The sequence below is a fragment of the Ursus maritimus genome, unplaced genomic scaffold, assembly GCF_017311325.1.
Source record: "Ursus maritimus isolate PB19 unplaced genomic scaffold, ASM1731132v1 scaffold_9, whole genome shotgun sequence".
NCBI lineage: Eukaryota > Metazoa > Chordata > Mammalia > Carnivora > Ursidae > Ursus > Ursus maritimus.
In genome coordinates this window covers 10,096,459-10,119,922 of record NW_024427107.1, presented here as the reverse complement: position 1 = coordinate 10,119,922, position 23,464 = coordinate 10,096,459, and the positions used below count along the sequence as shown (strand labels likewise).

The 23,464-nt window shown below is 43.0% G+C and overlaps 1 protein-coding gene across 3 annotated transcripts in view; it reads right to left on the bottom strand.

The window, feature by feature from the left end:
* FAM110B (family with sequence similarity 110 member B) overlaps nucleotides 1–21,694 on the bottom strand; it is a 147,283-nt gene extending 125,589 nt beyond the window's left edge. For all 3 annotated transcript variants that reach the window (XM_040625855.1, XM_040625857.1, XM_040625854.1), the window contains exon 1: nucleotides 21,590–21,694. The gene's annotated coding sequence lies outside the window, so the exon portion shown is untranslated. The remainder of the gene's footprint in view (nucleotides 1–21,589) is intronic.
* Nucleotides 21,695–23,464: the final 1,770 nt, after the last annotated feature.

Sequence of the window (23,464 nt, the reverse complement as noted above, 5' to 3'; positions counted from 1 at the left end):
ACACATGAAAAGATGCTCAACATCACTCATCATCAGAAAAATGCAAATCAAAACTACAATGAGATATCACCTCACACCTGTCAGAATGGCTAAAATCAAAAACAAAAGAGGTAGCAAGTGCTGGCAAGGATGTGGAGAAAAAGGAACCCTTGTGCACTACTGGTGGGAATGCAAACTGGTGCAGCCACTTTGGAAAACAGCACGGAGGTTCCTCAAAAATCAAAAATAGAAACCCCTTCGTGCAGCCACTTTGGAAAACAGCACGGAGGTTCCTCAAAAATCAAAAATAGAAATACCTTACCATCCAGTAATCACAATATTGCATATTTACCCAAAAAATACAAAAACACTAATTCAAAGGGATACATGTACCCCTATGTTTATAGCAGCAGTATTTATAATACCCAAATTATGGAAACAGCCTAACTACCCAATGATGGATGAAGAAGGTGTGGTACACACACACACACACACACACACACACAGGAATATTATTCAGCTATAAAAAAATGAATGAAATCTTGCCATTTGCAACCACATAGATGGAACTAGAGAGTATAATGCTAAGTGAAATAAGCCAGTCAGAGAAAGACAAATACCATTTGATTTTACTCGTAAGTGGAATTTAAGAAACAAAAAAAATGAGCAAAGGAAAAAAGAGAGAGAGAGAAACTGATGGTTACCATAAGGGAGAGGGGATGGGTGAAATAGGTGAGAGGGATTAAAGAGGACACTTATGATGAGCACTGAAGAAGGTATAGAACTGCTGAATCACCATACTGTACACCTGAAACTAATATAACATGGTATGTTCATAATACTGAAATTAAAATGAAAAACTTAATTAGAAAAATGTAAATCTGAAAAAAAAAAGTTTATTGGATGGGCCTCATAAAAGACAAGTCAGGAATCTTATATTTTCCAAATTAAACAGAGAAAAAGAAAAGGAAAGAGATGAACTAAGTAGCACTGACTTGAGAAATACTATCAAACAATCCAAAATATGAATAATTAGAGGAGAGAGAACAGGGTTTAAAATATTTCAAGAATGTGAATGAAATGTACCAAATTTGAAAAACATCAAACCATTAACCCAAGATGCTCAATGAATCCCAAGCAGAAAAATACAAACAAAACCACACGTAGGCATATCATGGTCTAATTTCTGAAAACAAACCATAAAAAGAAAAAAATAATAAAAAGCAAGAAGGGAAAAAAGACATTACATACAGGGGAACAAAGACAATAATAATGGCGAACATCTCATTAGGAGAAATAGAAGCCAGAATGGAACGACCTACGTAAAGGAAAGGAAAAAAGAGAAAACTTTCTACAAGGAAAAAAGAGAAAACTGTCAATCTAGAATCTGATACTTCGCAAAATTACCCCTCGAAAATGAAGGCAAATTAAAGACCTTTTCAGCTAAATGAGAGATGAGAATATTTTTCACTAGCAGACCCACATTACAGTCAATGATAGAGGAAGTTCTTCAGGTTGAAGGGAAATAACACCAAACAGAAAAACTCAGATTTACAAGAAGGAATGAAGAGCAAAGACATGGTAAAAGTGTGGATAAATATTTTAAAGTTTTTTTAAACTTAAAAAAACAGATAATTGGCTGTGAAGCAAAACATACTACTGTATTATTATGGAGTTTCTAACTTACGTAGAAGTAAAAAAGTAAAGCAACAGGACGATGGATGAGAGGAGGCTAAATGGAAATGTACAGTTATAAGATTCTTAGATTAAATTCAAAGGTGTAATATGAATTCAATGTAGATGAATCCCTAAAACAACCAGTAAAAATTAAAACCAAAAGGAGATTAAATGAAATACTAAAAAAAGACTTGAGTAATCCAAAATTAGGCAGAAAGAAAAGACAAACACATCAAATAAACAGAATACAAATAATAAGACAGCAGACTTAAAACTGTCCCTATCAATAATTACATTAAATGTAATTGGACAAAACCCTCAATTAAGAGGGATAATATTCAAGACTGGTTAAAAAGGAACACCTAATTATATGCCATTTATAACAGACACACTTTAAGTACAAAGGCCAGATAGGTCAGAAATAACAGAATTTATACATATATATGTATATATGTATGCATGTAATTGTATATATTATATATATATATATGTAATGCAGTAATGCACATACGTATATGTTATATGTATTTTATGTGTATGTGTATATATATGCATATATATATACACACACACCAATCATAAAAAACAGTTGTGGCTACATAACTATCAGATAAAGTAGACTTCAAGACAAGGGGTATCCCTAGAAATAAGGAGGGGTATTTTATAATGGTCAAAGAGTCAATTCAGCACAAACACATTAAGAGTTCTAAATGTGTATGCACTCGATTATGAAACCTCAAACTAAATGAAGCAAAAATTTACAGAACTAAAGAGAGAAACAGATCCACAATCATAGTTGAAGATTTTTAGCACCCTCTGCTCAATAACTGGGAGAACAAGTAGACAAAAAAAAAATGATAAGGATATAGAACATTTTAATACATTTATTTGAGCAATAAAAAACATAATAATTAACTAGTATATATGTCCTTTTCTCTTTTTTTAAAGATTTTATTTATTTATTTGAGAAAGAGAGATCAGGAGCAGGGGCTGGGGAGGCAGAGGGAGAGGGACAAGCAGACTCCCCATGGAGCAGGGAGCATGAATGACACGGGGTCGATCTCAGGATCCCGAGATCATGACCTGAACCAAAGGCAGATGCTTAACTGACTGAGCCACCCAGGTGCCGCTATATGTCCTTTTCTAAATAAACTGTGCATTCTATATCCCTGTGACATGGAAACAGAAGCCGAAGCTTTTCTGGTTCTGGGAATAAAATGATCCGAAACACTTGAAGTGCTTAGAACAGTACATGATAAAATACAGAGGAATCCTGAACACCAAAGTACCCTTTTTGAATGATTCTTAGGAATTCCACTCTTTTTGGTTTAAGTCCTAGGAAACCGCATGACATTAATACTGGTGTAAGCTCTTATATTCACGTATTTCTCAGCTTTTGGCTCCAGTACAGGTATTAAGTACCTACTAGCACCTTTCAGCTAGTAATTCAAGTGAAATATTAAATCAAACCAAATACCAAATATCAATAAAATCAATTAACAAAACTCAGATGGTGTGTTGCTTTCCAAGATACCGAAGCTGATGGGTATCTTCCTTCACAATTTATTTTTTAAAGACTTTGGAAATAAATCTCTTAGCAGAAAATATTGCTGTAACATCTGCTATAATTTCACTTAGAGAGATACCATCTCTTGGTCTTCATGCCCCTTTTTTGTATAGACAAAAAAGAGACTGCATCCCCTCTTCTCTAATTTCCCAACCCATACTGTACAAAGTTCAAACCCAAAGCAAAAAGCTAGGTTCTGGACTTCACCAATAGCAGGCATCACCTGGGGCTCCTCCCTGAGAAATAAATAAGTCTAAGGTGAGGTCCTGAAATCTTTATTTTAAATATGTGTCTCTGGTGATTCTTACAGAAAAACCTTCAGGTTTTCACAAAGGTGCAAATAGACACTCAGCCCCACATCACTGGCCATAGGACCTTAGCAAGTCAATGAATCCCCCTCAACTAGTCTCTCATCTATAAAATGGAGACACATCCTCCTTTTAGGAGTAGAGTAAGGCAAACAGTACAATGCCTCAAACCTAACAGGTGCTCAAATTCTTTGTTGAAGGAATGAATGGGAAAATATGCCTGACAGGCAAGGTGACCAGGTGTCCAAGCTGCATGGTTCAAAAGCGCAGACTTAGACGCTGAAGTCCGAACACCACTACCTGCCACACTAGGTCTCTGTATTCCTGGAATCGCCGCACTGAAATATGTCGCCTTACACTGCAAAACGAAATTGTTCGGAGCATCCCAGACAGGCCATGCCGTATCATGCCTCAGTCCCTTGACTGGGTCTGTCCCATCTGGCTGAAATCTCCCTCTTTAATTTCTCCCCCAACCCCCACCCCAGCCCATCCTGGGCTAACATTTCCCTTTCCTTAGGCAGGTAGATGTGACTCAGCTTGGATCTGACCTTCCTCAGGAAAACTTCCCTGGGCTACTCCCTCCCCTCCCTTTCAGGCTAGCACATTCTGATCACCGCACCATCTCTTCTGGGCTCCTTGAGGCAAAGAGCATTGCAGGTGTTTGCCTGGAGAACTTCGGTGCAAAGCCGCACCTCAGGAAAATTTTGGTACGTATGTGGAGTTGGGTAGAGAGCCAGTATTAGACGTTGTGAAAAATCATTCTCTGGTGCTTCCCTGGCCAAGAATTGGACCTAAAAACGAAATAGTTCAACCAGCAGTCGGAAAGGCCCCAGGTGGGAAGGAACTGAACTCCACCCCCCAACCAACAGCCAGCCTCAACTCACCAGCCACCTAGCTGAGCCCCCTCGGATGCAGCTTCTCTAGGCCCCATCCAGGCTCCAGGTGACCACAGCCTCCAGAGACACCCTGAATCCCCAGAGAAATGTCAAGATGGGACACTTAACATTTTTCAAGCCACTAAGTTTTGGGGTCACTTCTTACGTAAGAGATAAGACAGATTTTACTTCAACTCTTAGCTTCCTTTTTGCTCAGTATAATCATTTATCTAAAAGTATCTATTTCGGATAAAAAAAAATCATCAAAGAGCCATAGAGAATACACGCTCTAGTTCCCTCTGGCCACCCTCACCAAAGAGACATCAGATTTCTCAGATTCTAAAATTGTTTAAAAGATACCCTAGTTTCTGTTTTGTGAGGTATTCAGATTAAATGGGTCAACTATATAATTAAACTGTAAAAATAGAATGAGTTGAACGATATAGTAAGTAATAGCTCAATATTCTTTGAGTTAAATTTGTTTCCAAATAGGACTTATTTTAATTATAGAATACACATTTCATTAGACGTTACTTTAAACTCTTGGAACTTTTTAAAATTATGTTTCAGTTCACTGAAGCCATTTTTACTTAAGGACCTAAGACTAAATTTAGAAATCACCTTTGCTATATTTATTCCTCCAAATTTAATCCATTTAATAATATCTACATCAATTTCTGTTGAAATAAAAATTGTTCCAAGAGTGTAAATATTATGTACTCTAAAACAAAAAAAAAAAAAGAGCTTAGCTACCTCAAAGAACATCAAACGCTTCAGCTAAAAACCCAAAAACTCCCAAGGAAAAAAGAATATCATTTCATAAAAACGTTTTTTAAACCTGAGGAAGTAAGTACATTTTCATGGCCCAAAGTTTTGATGTTAACAAAAACATCTTAGAATGACTACATTTAAAAAATATCTTACAAAAGCTGAACATGCTCCAAAAACAGATTTCTATTATTTTTTTTATTTTAAAATAAAACAGTTTCATCATAGTCTTGCTTCCAAATATCCAAAAATGTTTAAAAAATGGTACCCCAAAAACCAAACCATAACTCAACTGATACTTTAAACACGAATATCCACACAGACTACAAAGACAAGTGCAAAATGGTTACAGAAAAACAGACTTACACGTGGCTTATTAAGCGGAAGTGTTCTATTAACAATTTTGACTTTGTTTCAGATTCTTGCTGAGAAGTTAAAGCCTATGACACAAGGCAGATCTTCTCTGGGAACATGTCTGTAACCCTTTCTGCCCTCCCCAGCATTTTCCCACAACAAATCCACATTCAAATACCCCCCATCTCCTCCCCTCCTGCCCAGGCTCCTGCCAAGTTTACTGTGTCTGGGGGCTTGCAATATAGCACCATGCACCCCTAAAATGAGGACTTCACCCAGCTCAGCAGTTGCACAGCCACAGGGAACCTGTTAGCAATGCAAATTCTCAGGTCCCCCCTTGACTTGTGAATTAGAAACTCTGGGAACCGACTGGCAATTTGTGTTTCTCTCTCCAGGTGACTCTGCTGTGTTGGAGTCTGGGGGCTCCCAAAGCCACCTGGGCAGCACCGTCACACGTCACCTCCACAGTGCCCCCAAATTCCTACTTGGGGTAGGGCCCCAGGGCGCTGCAGAATCCCAGACGTTCTTATTGGGTTGACGATGTGGACCACTGCAGTAGGCAAACTTGAAGGAAGACTTCGAGGAAGAACTGGTATGTATTTTGCCAAGTCAGCCCCGAGAGTTCCTGTTTTGCTTGGACGTTTGCCAAGCCAGCAAGAACGGAAGGCAAATGCATAACTCTGCACTTGTGGAGGCCAGGATCTGGGATGCACAGAAAACCCCGTTCCCAGGAGGCACGTGTCCCAGTCTCATTTCCAGCGAGGTAACAAACGCCCCCAAATGGAAGGCCGGCCACCTCGCTCCTCTCCTACTCTGCTTTACAAGCATTTATCAGTTTATTTCGGTGTTAAAGAGAGACATGACCTTATTTTCCAATACTGTGTCCCTGAGAGAGTGCCCTGAATAGATTCCGTTAAGTCTACCGTGGAGCCGACTCAGCTTCTAACGCATGATGAAATGAACACAAAATGAGAAGTCAGAAAGATCCTGCTAGAAATGGCAACAGCCATGTGGGTTGAGGTGAAGCTGGTATGTGTCAGGATAAAAACAATCTTGGTCTCAGCACAGGGGACAGAAAGCCAACTGTCCAGGCCCCCTCTGGACACCCCCTTCCCCATCCCAACAATAGAGGGTCCATTTTAAATGGCAGCCCATTCTGGTCTGGGTCACCTCTGACCTTCATTAAGTTGAAATCTGCCTTCATATCACTTTCCCTCATGGATCTTGGCCGGGTAATCTGCAAAGCATACAATTCACTAATTCTTCCACCCTACGAAGACCATTCTAGTATTGTCAACTACTATTTACCGAGCCCAGACATATGCCAGGCCAAGGCAGCTGTCTTGGACAGGATAATAGTCCATCTCCACATGAGCCCCTAGCGTGTGACTGAGGACGGCCATTGGGCACATCCTAAAACCTCTCCCCTCAGACTCTTGCACTGGCCTTGGCATTTCTTGCTGCTATATTCCATCCTTGATACATATAAGTAAAGATTCTGGAACATCAGATATTTGCCTTCATTTGCAGTACTGGGAGAAATCTTCGTTAAGTAAAGCCCGGCCAGTCTCAGTTTCAGAAAGCACACCATCTAATTCCAAAACAGTCTCTTAGGATGGGGAGATGCTCTAGGAAAACCCAACAGAGGGTCATCAATGATCCCTCTCAGGCCTGGGGGAAAAGTAGGGCTGGCAGAAAGACATCCCAGGGGACAGTGAAATGCAGGACCTCTCTGGAAGCAGCTCCTGGGAGGGAGGCACCTGCCAGAGAAGACAAACGTGGGAATGTTCACTCCATCCTGCCATTTCAGGGCAATGAGATGCACCACCAGGGATGACCAGGCTGGGGAGGGCAGTGGGAACCCCTCTTTCTGCCACAGCTGAGGCTGTATGCAGCTCTGGCTCACTGAGTCCAGGCACTAAACCAGCTTTTCCACTCCCCGACGACTTGAAGATTCCATGTCACCTCCTGGCACCTATTAGTAAGGTGGGACCACAGTAATACCAACACTGCAGTGTTGTTCCAAGAAAGAAATGAGGTAACCTTGGGTAACCTCCAGCAGCCCCCTCAGGCACAGGAACCCAAAGAGGTATGCCTGCCTTACACGGTCACCACCAAGCCCTCCCAGAGAATGTGCTGTTCATGGCCCAGAAACATCACCAGATCCCCCTTTGAGATTTTCTACCCTTTGAGATTTTCTACACAGGAGATCATTAAGTTGTAAGAATTTTTCTGCCACAGGGCTCAACAGAACTTGTGATTTGATATGGAAAAAAAAAGTGACCTCTAAATATTTTTTTCATCTACAAAAAATAAATAATTAAAAAGCTGACTGCCACGATTTAAATATTTAATAGGAAAGTTTCAAGAACGTCAAATATACAACTCATACCTTCCCAATATAGTTTATATAACCAACTTACAGACCAAAAATTACATTAAGAAAGCCTCTAGTTTTACTTTAAACCTGCCTTCTTTCACAAAAAGATGTGAGATACCTTGAAGCAAAAAATAAAATCAGAGGAAAACAGACCTAGAGAAAATTAAACACAGAAACAGGTCAAGATAGAGAAGAAACTAGTCATGATTTCCAGCTTAACTGCTACAGTTGAGCTTCAATTTTGCTTTCACTTTATTGTTTATGATTAAATTATTTGCATGTCTCTGACAAATTTTTAAGTGTGTAAAGTGTAGAGCACACTGGATGGTAGCAATGCAAGAGGTACTTACTGACATCTCCACCAAAATACAGGAAGAGATGTTGTGTGGCCGCCTCTGCAATCTCCTTCAACCAAAGCAGAGTACGGGATGGGTGAGAGGGCTAGTTGGTCAGGAGGACGATTCCAGAAGAGTCTAAAATAACGCCTTGCCACCTAAATGTTACCTAGAGCCACCTACTTGAAGACCAAAGTCGAAAAAACCAAAGCAGGGGATGGGCTAAGTAAAATCTTGAAAAAGTCATTCACAATTCACAATAAATAAGCCTCTTAGATTGTTAAGAGCTCAGTAGATTCATAGTTCTCAACAGAAGTTCCAAACGCCTGACCAGAATGCAGAATTATCCTCTTCTGTATGAATGCAGCCATAAAGGTATCTAGGGGGCAAAGCCAGAACGTTCTTTGAGAAATAGTAGTTTGTAGGACCCACTCCAGTACATGGGTCCAGTAAACCCCCAAAAGTATACCGTCAAGGTGATTTTGTTCTGGAAATGTTTCAGAGTAGGTATTACCAAGCTTTCTACCACAGCCACAGAAAAAAATCTCACATATTTACAGGAAGAATCTAAATAAGTCAAACTCACAGAAGCAGAGAGTAGAATGCTGGTTGCCAGGGAGTAGGGGGTTGAGAAATGGGGACATGTTGGTCAAAGAGAACAAACTTAAAAAAAAAAAAAAGAGAGAGAACTAATTTTCAGTTATAAGATGAATAAGTTCTGGAGACTTATGTACAACGTGACGACTGTAACTAATAATACCCTATTCTACTTGAAATTTGCTAAGAGCGTAGATCTTCAATGTTCTCACCACATGTGTGCACATGCACACACACACACACACACACACAGTAACTTCGTGAGATAGTGGACGTGTTAATTAATTTGACTGTGGTCCCTATTTCACAATGCATACATACACCAAGACATCACACTGTATATCTTAAACATAAATGACTTTTATTTGTCAATTATACTTCAATAAAGCTGGAAAAAATATAAATAAAACCAATTAAGACAAAAACCCTCTCATAAATTAATTCATTATGTATTGAGTTGTTAGATATGAACCATTAAAGATAATGATTTTGTTTCAGACCAATTAATACTAAGCCATTCTTTGTGGCAGCAGAGCTGAGGTGAGAGTCTCTGCATTGCTGGGCAGTCAACACACCAATGTGTGATCACACGGTTTTATTGGGGGTTTTCTTTCCCATCAGATGAAATTTTGGAGTTAGGGACAATATATTATTGACCTTTATTCTCAGCACCCAACGTAGTGCCTGACACATACGAACTAAACAAATGTGTGCAGTGAATGCACTCCAGACCAGGTGGCAGAACATGGCTGGTGAGACGTACCTTCCTACGGAAGCCTGAAATCTGGTCCAACTTGACCTCTTCACAAATGACCTTAGTTTATGTTCCCTCATGTGACTAAGATGGAACAAGCTCTATGGGAAGCCGGAGAGCATCCCCAGCCTGTTTCTGACACAACAATCAATACGAGCTACTCTGAGAACCGAGTTCAACCAGCTACAGACACAGCCACACAATCGACCACAACTCTATGTACTCTAAATTGTTCTTGAGCTTATCAGAGGACATGTTCCAAGTGTTTCACAGAAACCCAAATGGAAATCTACAGAAGCATTCTGACCTTCGAGGCTAGAAACCTGATTGGGGAAAAAAAAAATGAGGTTAGCTTGGCATGATTTGTTCCTAGTGAACTGTTCTTGCTTTTAGTTATTACTACTTCCTTTGCTACAAGCACACAACCATCTGCTTAACACTATGTTTTAGAATGCTGCCAAGGATAGGGAGTAAAATAATAGAATTGTAGAGTCTAGAACAGCATCCTCCCATGGAAATACAATGCAAGCTGCAAAGGTGAACCACAGGTTATTTCGAACCCTCTTATAGGTATATTAAAAATTAAAAAGAAAAAGATGAAGTCATTTTTGACAATATATTTTATCCAACCCAATCAATCCAAAATATCCAAAAAATATTAATGAGTTATTTTACATTCTGTTTTCAAGCTAAATCTGCAAAGTCTGGTACTTTACACCTACAGGATATCTCAATCCATGCTAGCCACACAGCCAGTGCTCAGTAGCCATGTGTGGCCAGTGGCCCCCATACTGGACAGGCAGGTCTAGGATCTTGTCACTTTCTGAAAAATCAGGGCATTTGACTTGATTCCGGCACTTCCGTCTTCTCCATGATCTCTCAGGATATTATCAATAGTGGTGCCTTGATCCCAGCTGCAAACTCCTTCAGCATCTGAGAGATCATTCACTTCAATCTTGAAATGCAAACTACTTACATAGCAGAGTGGCTTAAGACTGACGCAGATATTCACAAGAAGCTGCTGGTTTAAATATGATTTATGTCCTCTATCAAGTCATACAATAGTCATAAGGCAGAGATATACTTTTATGCCCTTGCATTCAAGTTATTTAAATATCATAAAAGACATGATTGTTTCTTCTGTTCTTCCTTTTTTTAAGATTTTATTTATTTATTTATTTATTTATTTGAGAGAAAGAGAGAGAGGGAGACGACAGGCAGGGAGGAGCAAAGGGAGAGGGACAAGCAGCCTCCATACTGAGCACGGGGCTCGATCCTACAACCCTGAGATCAAGACCCGAGCTGAAATCAAGAGTCAGATGCTCAACTGACTGAGGCACTCAGGTGCCCCCTCTTCTGCTCTTTTTTATTCAGACCATTTATGATCAAGGAAAATAATTAGAGAGGAAGCATGATAGACACCGCTTTAGGGTGACCAGGATTGCACAAAGCACAGCGGAGGTGAACGGGCACTCTGGACAGAATGAACAGCAGGTGCACTGCAGGGAGACGCCCAAGGGAAGGGGCTGGAGGGACACGGAAGCCACACCGGGAAGAATAGGAATGGTATATTTTGGGGTTTGTTTGTTTGTTTTTTAAAGATTTTTGTTCATTTATTTGACAGAGAAAGCACAAGCAGGGGGAGTAGCAGGCAGAAGGAGAGGGAAAAGCAGGCTCCTCGCTGAGCAGGGAGCCTGATGCGGGGCTTGATCCCAAGACCCTGGGATCATGACCTGAGCCGAAGGCAGCCACCTAACTGACTGAGCCACCCAAGCACCCCTGGAATGGAATCTTAATAAGACTTTGTTTTGAGTATGTGGTCTGGGCTTGGGGCAGGCAAGCAATGTGACAGACCGATACCTCAGCTAATTTTGGCGAGACTACCAGGGAGGCAGGAAGGAGAAGAAGGTTCAGGGCAGGGCTATCAGCCAGAAAGGAGAAGATGGCCCAGGACTGAACTAAGATGGAAGGTGCACCAAGGAGGCAGAGAGCGGCAGGCAGGGGAGATATTTCAGAGTCAGGGAGAGAGGGAAATAGAGAGGACGTCAAAGTGGACCAGGGTCCTGACTTCAATATCAAGATGCTGCACGTCAGCTGTAAAGACCCGTCAATCTGAAGGGCTCTCCCCTTCATGGGGTGCATTCCCAACGTCAACATCAGCTCAGCTGCAGGGGGAAGAATTCACCCCTTTCCAAATGCTTTTCATGATTCTTATCATGTCATTTCACTAGACCACAAAGCATCAATGAATCGATTAAAAATCTATGAGCACAGACAAAAGTTGTCTTGCTTACCAGTATGTTTGCTATTTTAGGTTTGAGGAATTTATCCTCTTATTGGTAGAAGGAAACTTCTTATAGGAGTTTTACATCAAAATGCAAGGAAAAAAAATACCTGCTGACATCATATTCCTTTTATGTAACTTTCTGTTCCACGAGGGGACAGGGGAGCCAAAACGTGACAGAAAAAAAGAAAAAGTGACAAAGCTTTATTTTTCCCTAAAAATGAAGAGATGAATCTTTGCTTCACTGATGTTGTATCCTCCGCATCAAAGGAGCCATCACCGAGATGCACGTGACCCCATTCACAAGGCACACCGACAATTTCAACAAGAGCAACAGGACACTTCAGAGGATGGATGAGGTCAGAACGCCTGAGGTCACTTCCATTCTTCTACTACAGGCAGTGACATGGCATTAGGACTAGAGAAGTCTACGCATCAACTTGACCGGGACACAAGGTGCCCAGATACACGGCTGAACGAGTACGTGTCTGTAGGGATGTTTCTGGATGAGACTGACACGTGAATGGATAGCCTGAGTAAAGCTGACCGCCCTCCCCCACAATGTGGGTGGGCCTCATCTAGTTTGTCGAAGGCCTGAATACAACAAAGAGGGAGAAGGGAGAATCTGATCTCTGTCTGACTTCGTGAGCTGAGACATCTGTCTTCCCCACCCCTCACTCTGGAATTTACACCATGGGCTCCCCTGGGTCTTCAGCCTGCAGATGACGGATTTGGGACTTCCCAGCCTCCATAACCTCACCAGCCACTTCCTTGTAATAAATCTCCTTTAAAACGAGATGGAGATAGAGACAGAGACAGAAATCTATTGGTTCTGTTTCTCTGGAGAACCCTGACCAACACGAGGTATCTAAGACTGACACATACTACCTGGTCATATAAAAAAGTTCAAATTAAAATGAGGATATTTAAGTATTTAAGACACAAAATGTCGGGGCGCCTGGGTGGCACAGCGGTTAAGCGTCTGCCTTCGGCTCAGGGCGTGATCCCGGCGTTCTGGGATCCAGCCCCACCTCAGGCTCCTCCGCTATGAGCCTGCTTCTTCCACTCCCACTCCCCCTGCTTGTGTTCCCCCTCTCGCTGGCTGTCTCTATCTCTGTCGAATAAATAAATAAAATCTTAAAAAAAAAAAAAAGACACAAAATGTCTGATTATTTCTTAGTATCCTGAATGAAAAGGTCTTGGTGATGCAGTCTCTTTATCATTAACTCACAGTATCTAAACACCTTTTGGGAAAGGTCCGAAGGGCAGACAGAGCTTTTCAACAGCTGAATGCCTCACACTGAAATTACTCGAAAAGGCATGTGGAAATAGCAATGGGGATTAAGAACTAAAGCAGTTCAGTTCTGTGCCGGTGAATTCTGAGAGGAAAAAAAATACCTGGAGGAGAAATCAGATAAGCAAAATAGGCCACATGAGCCGGAATGTGTGCCACTGGGGAGCCGGGAGAGCCACTTCTAACTGGGAAACATGGCCACTGCGAAGTTCGTATTGACAACTGGACCTCTACACACACACGCACACACGCACACACGCACGCACACAAATACACAGATAGAACCTTATTTCAACTTTCCACAAAATGTAGATTTATATGATTATAATCCTCTCCCTCTACAAGAGCTATAAGTATAAATTCCCTAGGGGGAACTAGAAGAAAAGAAAATCTTCATTAGGTTAAATAACTGAGTTGTTAGCCTGTCTATCCCCTCGGAGATGGTGGCCACTTTGACCAAAACATTATAAAAAGGTTTATATGGTTACACACCAGATTCGTGCTGCAGGTTAGAACAAAGCCCGCAGAAGCTATGAAGACCATCCCTGACCAGTCACATTCAGAACCAACACAAAGATTTCTATTCTTCTTTCATGGTCACTAAACAAGAACAAAATGTCTTGGGAAGAACAACATCTGAGTCTTAAAAATCACAACATTCCAATTAATGATCATTTGAATGAGCACAGGCCAGGGACAGATTAAAAGGATTTTTTAAATCCCCAACTCATAGTTAAGAGTACAATGAGCCTTCCATTTCACCTTGTTCTAGACACAGAAGTGCTGTCAGGATTCAATGGTATCTCTCAACACTTTTGGGTTCTGTTTCCGTCTGTTCCTGACCAACTGTGGAAGGGATGGCCCCATGGTAGCCAGGGAAAGAAAGATGACAAATAGTTTGCACGTGTAAGTGAATAAATACAAGCATACACCTATGATTGTGGAGTGTGTCAACATAAGCATTTGAAAATAAGTTCTTGTAAAAAACAAAAAAAAAAAAAAAGAAAAAGAGAAAGAAAATATAAAAAAAAAAAAAAAAAGAAGAAGAAGAAAAAAGAAGTCCTTGCATTTTATTCACTAAACTTCACCCAAGGACCACAGTCAACAAGCGAGCACCGTGAAAGCTTATTTCTAAAGTGGGTATGATTTCCTTTTTCGAAATACAAATAGCATCCAAATGCCCCGACCAGAGTCACTATAATGAGATGTGGCATCGTAAGTAACATGATCTGGCTCAGACACAGGGGCGAGAGCCCGCAGTCGAGACTGCTGACCGCGCAGGTCTATCAGGCTGCCGGCTGCGGCCCCAACTTCATGGCCGGCTTCCGGAACAGCCAGGGCAGCCTGACAAGCACTGGTTGCTTTTTATAGTGGGTACATTTCTCTACCTTGTTTCCTCTTGTGGTTTTGATAGAAGGACAAGGTGCCTGAGAGCTGGCATCTCACATATCAGGGAGGCCTTGGATGACACTTGGCTTGAGGATGAAGCCAGTGATGCTCTTTGAAAGGCCAGGGCGAACCCACGAGCGTGTCCTACCCCAAGAAATCCCTCTCCTCTGACTCTCTGTCCCCAAAATACTCAACCAAGGACCGCTCAAAACCTGTCCAAGGGACCTCAGGTATAGCCACCTCACTGGAAAGCCAGTCATCTCATAGCACAAACGCAAAGGTGAGAGCAGAGTTCTGCTTGAGTTCTGACCTTTTTGCTGCACCTTCAAGGTCCCACAGGCAAAGACCTCCTCACCAGCAGGTCACACCCGGACCCCACAGGGTAGGTATTTCAGAGGCCCCGCAAGGGGCCTGGCACGGTTCTAGGCAATGTGGATTGGGCAGCTGCCATGACAGCATCCCTTTCAGCCTGGAGAAGATACTTTGAACATGTAGAGAAATTACACGGTTCTAGATAGACACGGGGGCTGTGAAGAAAATAAAGCAGGACGATGGGAAAGAGAGTGGCTGGAGAAAGGGCTACCTTAGGTCCCGGGGTCAGGGTAAGTCTCTGAAAAAGTGACTTTCAGCCCTTGACCTATATGATGAGGACAGACAAGACAGATGGAACGGCCCTTGAGATCTGTAAGAGCACCCAGCCTCACTGGAGTGCTCCGCATTTCCCAAGCACCATCTTACCATCCCAGCAACCCTATGAAGCAGGTACGACAGGAAGGAGGTTATCCCCATTTTACATATCAGGAAACTGAGGTTCCAGAAGCCTCCATAACTCACTCAAGTTCACACAGAGCCAATCTTTGCCCCCAGACACACCTAAAAACTTTCTCTCAGCCTCTCTGTTACAGGCTGGCCTTCAAATGAGTGTTTGGCCTGGAATCCTCATGGCCCAAACCGAACCCGTCACCCTGGCCTCACTGCCCTGCTCCTGGTGTCAAAGAAATAAAGCTAGTAATTCCCCAGGGCTCTGCCACCCACTCTGAAGGTGTACATGGTGCCCCTGACTCCCCTCGAATCTGACAAATCTGGGCCGTCCCACTTTCCTTGATCTCTGACACCAGCGGCCTGTAGTGCATGTGGGGCAACAGCATCTGTGAATGCCTGCTCGACATATTTTGAAAATATCAGAAAGACTACAGACACTGGATGCAATTGTCTACACCAGCTTCCAATCCTGAGGGAGGGGATTCCACTACATAGGACCCCCAGATTCTTCCAAATAACAGGATTCAACTTCTATCACTGATACACAAACAGAAATAAAATACAAATTCAAGCCCTCTCAGCTCCAGCTCCAGAGTATACCATATTTCACTGATTCTAAGACACATCTATTTTCCCATTTTAATACCTGAAATCAGGAGTCATATCACAATGAGTGGTATGTCGCAGCTTAACCAGCGGTGTGTTTTCTTTCGTGGTGTTACGTACGATAATGATGCAGCTTAAGATCAATAGTGGGGTAGGTTAGGAGAAATTCAAAATTGTGCAAACATCGGGTCCCCTCCCCATTTCCTTTCTTTCCTTCTAGTCCAACTGGCTGGTCACCAGGACAGCTTTCTGTCTCCACATTTCTACTCTTTTCTGGCAATGCATTCTCCATAAGGAAGGCCATGTGAGCTGCCGAATCTGCACACTACAGCCTGGTCCTCCTTGTATCACACCCTCCAGCAGCTCCCACTACTTTAGAATAAACAGAAATCCACTCCCCCAACCCCCATAGTCTAGAAGGCCCTGCTGACCTGATTCCTCTGATGCTATCTCCTGTTCTGCCTGCCTCAGGACCTTTGCATAAGCTGTCCTCTCTGCCCAGAGACCTTGCAGAGGTTGCCTCTTTTTTTTTCCCACTTAAGTCTCAGCTCACACATCCTCCAGAGCCCTCTCGGACCACCCAGCCTAGCTGGGAATGCCACCCTCATTCCTGACTGCACTAACTACTGCTTGAAACTAGCTTTTCATGGGGGCACCTGTGTGGCTCAGTTGGTTAAGTGTCTGTCTCTTGATTTCAGCTCAGATCATATCTCTGGATCCGGGATTGGCCCCATGTCAAGCTCTGTGCTCAGTGGGGAGTCTGCTTAAGGATTCTCTCTCTCCCTCTCCGTCTGCCCCTCACCTCTCGAGTGCACCCACATGCAGACACACGAGCACATTCTCTCTTTAAAATAAATAAATAATCTTTAAAAAAAAACCCTAGCTTTTCATTTATTTGTTTATTTTATTAGCTTTTCCTCCACTTGATATACCATTAAGCCTCAAAGGAGCAAGAACCTTGTCTTTCTTGGGCACTGCTTATCCCTAGTACCTAGGCACACACTGAATCCTCTATAAATATCCATTTAACATAATAATCATAATGGAAGAAATTACTAAACTACATTCCTTCTCATAGTTACTTTCTTTTCATTAAGTTCCAGTCAATGAGACCAAAAAAAAAAAATTGCTGGCAATGATTATTTTGAAGCATATCTGTGATTTCTCCTGAAAAAGACAAAAAAAAGAAAAGAAAACAAACTTCCAGTGGGGTTTTTGAGGAGCAAATGATTTGCCTGACAACATAACCACTCAAAAATTTCCCATATGCTTCTAAAGTGTATCTTTCAAAGCTTTATCTGGAACTGGACAATTTCAAAACCCATTGATCTTGCTCTGAGGTATAAAACACACCACAGAATTCTTATAATTTTTCTAGAAACCTCTCTGCCAAATGACATATTGTTTCCTTTTGCATAGTATTCACCTTTGAACTTCCCTCTAAAGTGTTTACAATTTTAAAATCCCAGCTTTTGCGCTAGTCCCAGTTTGAAATTGTTTAATCATCCACATGTTCACTATTTTTATCACCAAACACACTGGAAAGAGGAAGTAAATTGCTTATCTACTAACTACTAAAGTTTCAACAAAAAAAAAGCCAAAAAACCCAGTCTTATGCCTTTGAATGCTGTGTTCTTATGTGACTCTTCTTATGAGACTCAAAATGTTAAAAACATAAACATCACACACAGTCCCTTTTCACAAGCAGGAGGAAACCCAATGTGCCATAATAGGAATATGCATGATTTAAGGTCATTAATTTTGTACAAGAGATCATCTAGAAACAAACCCAGGCTTCAAAACAGAAGGAAAGTGTATTCTGCAAACATTTGGAAGCCTTGCCCATACCTTCCTTATCTGTAGTTAATTGTGTGGGTGATGACATCCATAAACAATGAAAAACTGTATTTCTCACTACTTTCTCCAAAATCTTCCATGCAAATGATCTCAACTTATCCTTTCAAACTTCAGAATCAATGCTACCTTTAGCTTCTTTGGTAAACATTTTGTGCAAAGTCTGTGTTCTCTTCTGAACAATTCTCCAATACTACTTTTTTGTATTTCTATAATGCTTTCAATACAAAAATGACCATTAAAAAATTAAACTCAGCTCTGGCTAAAGTGTAAAATTAAAAAAGTGAATACATTGAAAGGAGGTTTGATCCAGTGTTTCATTAATCATCATAACGTATTTAATTATTTGATGTAGTTAAGTGATGGAAATGAATGAAGCTCCTTTAAAGCAAGGAAAGGAAAGCCAGTGGAGGTATACGGAAGGCTAGAACTCTCACCAGCTCACCTGAGCAAAAAAGCCAAAAACAGACCCAACACGACTTCATAATCTAAACCATTTGCACTGGCCTTTACATGGTTCAAAGAAATTAAACCTGCCAGCCTTCTCCTCAGTCCTTCTAAAATAAGCAATCTTTAGTAAGTATTGTGAAATCTCAGGAGGTTATCCCTGAACATTAAAATTAGCTTCATTTCTCCTGTTTTGGACTCCCAACGTTACCCAGGACATTCAAAGCATATCACTGAGCTATGAAGAAGAGATGTGTTGGTATCAAACCCCAAAAGAATGTACTGAGCACCTCCTGCATGTGCAAAACAGAGGCTATTCCACATGGTGTGGTGGAAAGATCGATCCATGGGTTCCAGAGGCACACAGGCCCGGGGTGAAAAGCACAGCGCTGCTACTTAGTAGCTACGTGACTCAGCCAGTCACTCCATGTCACCCGAAGAGAGAAGATAACAACAACTATCCTGTGTTGGAATAAAGAGAATCCACTGTCAACTGCCTAGGACGAGGCCAGTCCCCGAGCCAGCCCACAGAGATAACTCGGATTACAGTCCACAAAGTCCTTGTTCTGAGTCTTCTTATTCACTCCCTATCCTTGGTGCTGTACTAAATAGAATGAATATATTTTTTGGGGATGAGTCATGGCTTTGCAGAGCTTCGGAGTCTTCATCCTGAATATCAATGCTCATTGCATCATATTGGGACTCAGAAAAATGGTAAAAATCAGAATAAATGAGAAGCCGTTTTCTTAAAGTCATAATGCAACTGGGTTTCTTACCATTTGTTTCTCTTACAGGTTAAGTACTGAAAAAAAGTCCAGGTTAGTTGGAGATCCTCTAGGCTCTGATTGATCAATCTTAATCTATCACGGAAAAATAAGAGTAAAGAGTACAGTTAATTAAATAAGATTTTTACAAAGCAATGTTTGTCTTAACACCAGGAACACTAGGGTTTTCAGAAAGAAAAATCTAAAAGAGTCTAAAAAAGGTTGAAATAAAAAGGAGAGACTTTTTAAAAAGTTTATTCCTAAAAAGATTGTTAGATGGTATTTGTGTGGTAAGAGTGTATTTTGGGGGAGAGGGCAAGCAATGGGATTACTAAATTAACCCCTCCAATTCTGACCACCAGCGTTACCCACAGCGCCACCTACTGCTAGACTGTGCCTACAGCAGCTTTGGTACTGCAGGGCCCCAAGAGTTAGCCATGCCTCTGATTAGCTAAGTTAACTGTTTAAGAATGAAAGAGATATCATTTCAAAGTTAAAAGGGGGTGGGGGTGGGGGGGGAATCTCAAAATGAAAGTAAACCCCTGACAATCTTTTAAGATATCTAGCTAGCAAACACAATCATTTGGTTGCAGACACATGGCAAGTAAGTAGTTTCCATTTTTCGTTGTGTTAGCTAATTAGGCTGCTCTAAAGATTTGAAAGCACAAGTAGGAATTATAGGATCTGGTTGATGTATATACAATGTGCATGTTTATACTTCATTAACTTTTGACCCAGTGGGTGTTACCTCACTGTTGTGCCACCACAGTGGAATTTCAAGTAGGAATCAGAAGTATTATTGTCAACCTAGAGAACGAGGGGGTTCAGAATAGGGTCCAGAGCCCACATTTCCCCTATTGTCTAGGCTTCTTCTTAGACATTTAGGCCCTTAAGGATAATTAAGCCTCCTTATTATGAAATGTACCTGGATATGACGGCTCAGGACTGTGTTCTTGCCCTTACAGATCTGCTATACATTGTGCATAAGAACACACAGAACAGACTGTCAGTCATAAGCAAAACAACAACCCAACCTCAATTCTGATCTAAAATTAAACCACAGACTTAAAATAGACCATGATTTAAAAGTGCTGCAATCTGAAAAACAAAACAACTGTTTTCCAAACAGAAAAACACATGGACTGAAAATAAAAAATAAAACTAGGTGACACTTACCTAACACTGTGTTCCAGGCACAGCTCAAAGCACTTTACAGATTATCAAGCTGACAAAGCACGGCCATCTCCCTGTTCAATTAGTGACTTTACTGTTGTAAGATCTATAGTAGCACCATAAATACCATAGAATAAATCAATGGGATGTTATGGACAAAGAAGTCTGGCTTATCATTACCTCGCCCTTATGTTAAAATAACTATGCTTACTAGCTCATCTGAATGACCGGGGGTTGTGAGGTCACAAAATAAGTACAGGTTAGTACAGGTATTTTCCACGGAATGACTCCACATGTAAACTGGAGAGAAGATGCTACATGTGGGTCTTCAACACCAGCAGGGGAAATGAGGAAAATGAAAGTCATATTATCTATACTGCAAAAATGCGTATTCTACTCTCACATTCCCCTTCTCAAAAACAAATCAGTTTGTAGTCCTTACAATGCCAGCCATGCAGTGTTGTCACAGATGTGTGCCAGATTTTGCACAGGATATAACCGTGAGGAAAAACCCAGAGTTTGCCTGCATCTTAGGCAGCAAAGAAAGCCTGTTCATTTTTGTGGCTCGGTAAATCTGCATACAACCTGAAAGGGTTAAAAAGCCGGGCACCAGGTGCTTTCTTTCCACTTTCCCGAGGAACTGAAGCACATAGCAAAGTTATCTCTGCTACCCTCCCCACCAGCCTGCGCGGAGGGAGAACTGTCACTGCCATTTCCACCACGCAGCTCCTGCTCCAACAACAATCAAAGGGCACTAGGCTGGGCAGCAGGCACCGGCGGCTTCCCACCGCCTGCCCGCATTTTGCTGCCAAGTTATGAGCTCCGCTGGGTGACGGGGGCACGAGTGAGCCAAGGACAATTTAATCCTATTTCAAACCTGTGTGCTTTCAAAGAAAGTGGAGACGATCGAGACCATGGGTGGAACTGGAGGGGGTAACCAAAAACAAACTTCCAGAGCCTCTGAATCTGCATTTCTTGCAAGAATTCCCAGCCGGCGACTAGGAAATATTGATCCCTCCAGTAGTTAGCCCCCGAGACTGGAGACTACGCGAGGAAAGAGGTTGAGCGGAGTCCGGGTCCCTCGCCTACCCACTCCTCCAGCAGCAAGCGGCAGGCGCGCTTTCGGAGCCCGCCGCTCGCGCCCCGCAAGCCCGCCCCGCTCCGCAGCGCCCCTGCCCGGTCTCCACGCCCAGCCCGGACGCGCAGCCGACCGCCTCCTCTCGCGGCCCTCACAGCGGGCCGGGGGTCCGTCCGGGCCAGTGCGGCTCCCGGGCCGGGCTGGATGGACACCCAGGCCGGGCGCGGAGGCTCAGAGGTGGACCCGGCTCCGCTCCGGCCGCGCGCGGCTCGGGCATTGTCCGCGGTTGGGGCGCCGCGCGACCACCCGCGCGACCCCCGCCCCGGCCCCCGCCCCAGGCTTACCTCGGTCGCGCTCCCGGGCCCCGGGTGATGCGGCCCCCGCCGGGCGCCAAGCTCCCGGGGACGGCGGGGAGGAAGGTCGGGCCCCGCCAGGAAGGGGGTCCGGGCCGCCGGCGCCGCCGGAGGGCCGAGCGCGGGCCGCAGGGGCCGCCTAGTCCTCGCGCCGCCTCCGCGAGGTCACGGATAGAGAGCTGACCCGGTTAGCCAAGGGGGCTCGAGACACAAGGCAGTGGAGGGCCCGGCTGGCGGCGGCCGCGATGGTTCGGTCTGCACCGAGTGGGAGGGCTCAGGCGGGCTTCGCGGAGCGCGAGGGAGGGAACTTGGAGCGAGTTGCTGTGGCCCAGAGCGCGTGTCCTTGTGGAGTGTGCACGCCCCTATAGAGCGCCCCGCCCCGCCTCCGTCCCGCCCCCTCCTCACCCCCTCCCTGTTCTCGCCCTCTCCCACACCCCCACTTCCAGCCCTGCCGCCTCCCTCAGCTCTATCCCCTCCCCCATTCCAAACCCGGTCCCACCTCCAAACCCCTCCCACAGGCCCACCCCCACTTCCACCTCCAAACCCCTCCCACACACCCACCCCCTCTCCCACCTTCAAACCCGTTCCACACACCCACCGCCGCTCCCGCCCCAGTGGGAAGAATCCACATAATCTCAACTGCCAGAAAGCCCCAGATCAGACCGCAGCGCACGGGGGACCTGAAGTCTGTTTTGTGAATGCGATAACCCCACCTGGTAGTCAACCCATCCAGATGATCTTCGAGCCTGACATTTTCTATGGACTCACTTCCACATACTCAGTGGAGCCTGCTTATCATTTGTAGACTTAATTTCTGAAGGTTTTTTTAAGACTCCAAAAAATGTTTGGAAAAAAACAGTAAAGAATATAGAAAAAATCTCAAGCACGATGTACAGCCCTAGAGTATGGGCCAGCTGATGTTTCCAAGTTAACTAAATGTTTCGGGGTACATCATGATTCATGCCGTAATGTGTAGTTTGGTAATGTTTTTCTTTAAATTTGCTTAATTACTTGGTTTTTCGAGGGTTTCGTTGTTTTAGGAATACTAAGCACATTCTACTTTAGTTTTTACTATTGGGAACTCTAGTGGATGAAATCCATATTTATCAAAACGATTGAATGAGATACAAATTCACAACATAATTATTTCTCTAAAATATTTAGCAGAGATTTCTTTATACCTTTTGCACATTTGAAATAAAATTGCATTCATCCCTTTTCCTCAGAAAAATCGTCTATATTTGAATTGTGTGACTTGTTTCATTCCAGTTCAGAGATTGTCAAATAAATAAAACTCAGACTTCCACAATAAACTTTTGGCTATTTACAAGAGAACTATTTTAAGAAAGTGAGATGATACTGGGTTTTGAATGGAACTTTCCTTCAGCATACTAACACATTTCATGTGATAATCACACATTATGTTGTGGTCTCCATTAAATCCAAAAGTCGTGTAATGGTAGAATGAAGTTATTTTTCATCATTCACATAGCAAATCGGAAGTAACTTTTCTCACCCTGAAGTAAGCTATTAAAAAAATTAACTTCTTTGTCCCAACCTCTTCCTTTTAGGAATTGCTCCCTCACATTGTGTATGACAGACTTTCCCTGCCATTGCAGGGGCTTGTGACCAAGGCCTGCCAATGAGAGTGCATCTCATCCCCTAGGCACGAAGGGAGGAGGGGAGATACATGTAACCTAATCTGGGAGAATGGAGGTCCTTTTTCCCAGCTGATGTGGCAGCTTCTGAGGCCAGGCCATGTAAGCCTGAAGCCGCTGGACGTAGCCTATTAGAGAGTAAGTCCACGCCAGAGGAAAGCCAGCTGAGCAACAGACAGGAAGAGTTCTGATGGCATAAATGAGCCCC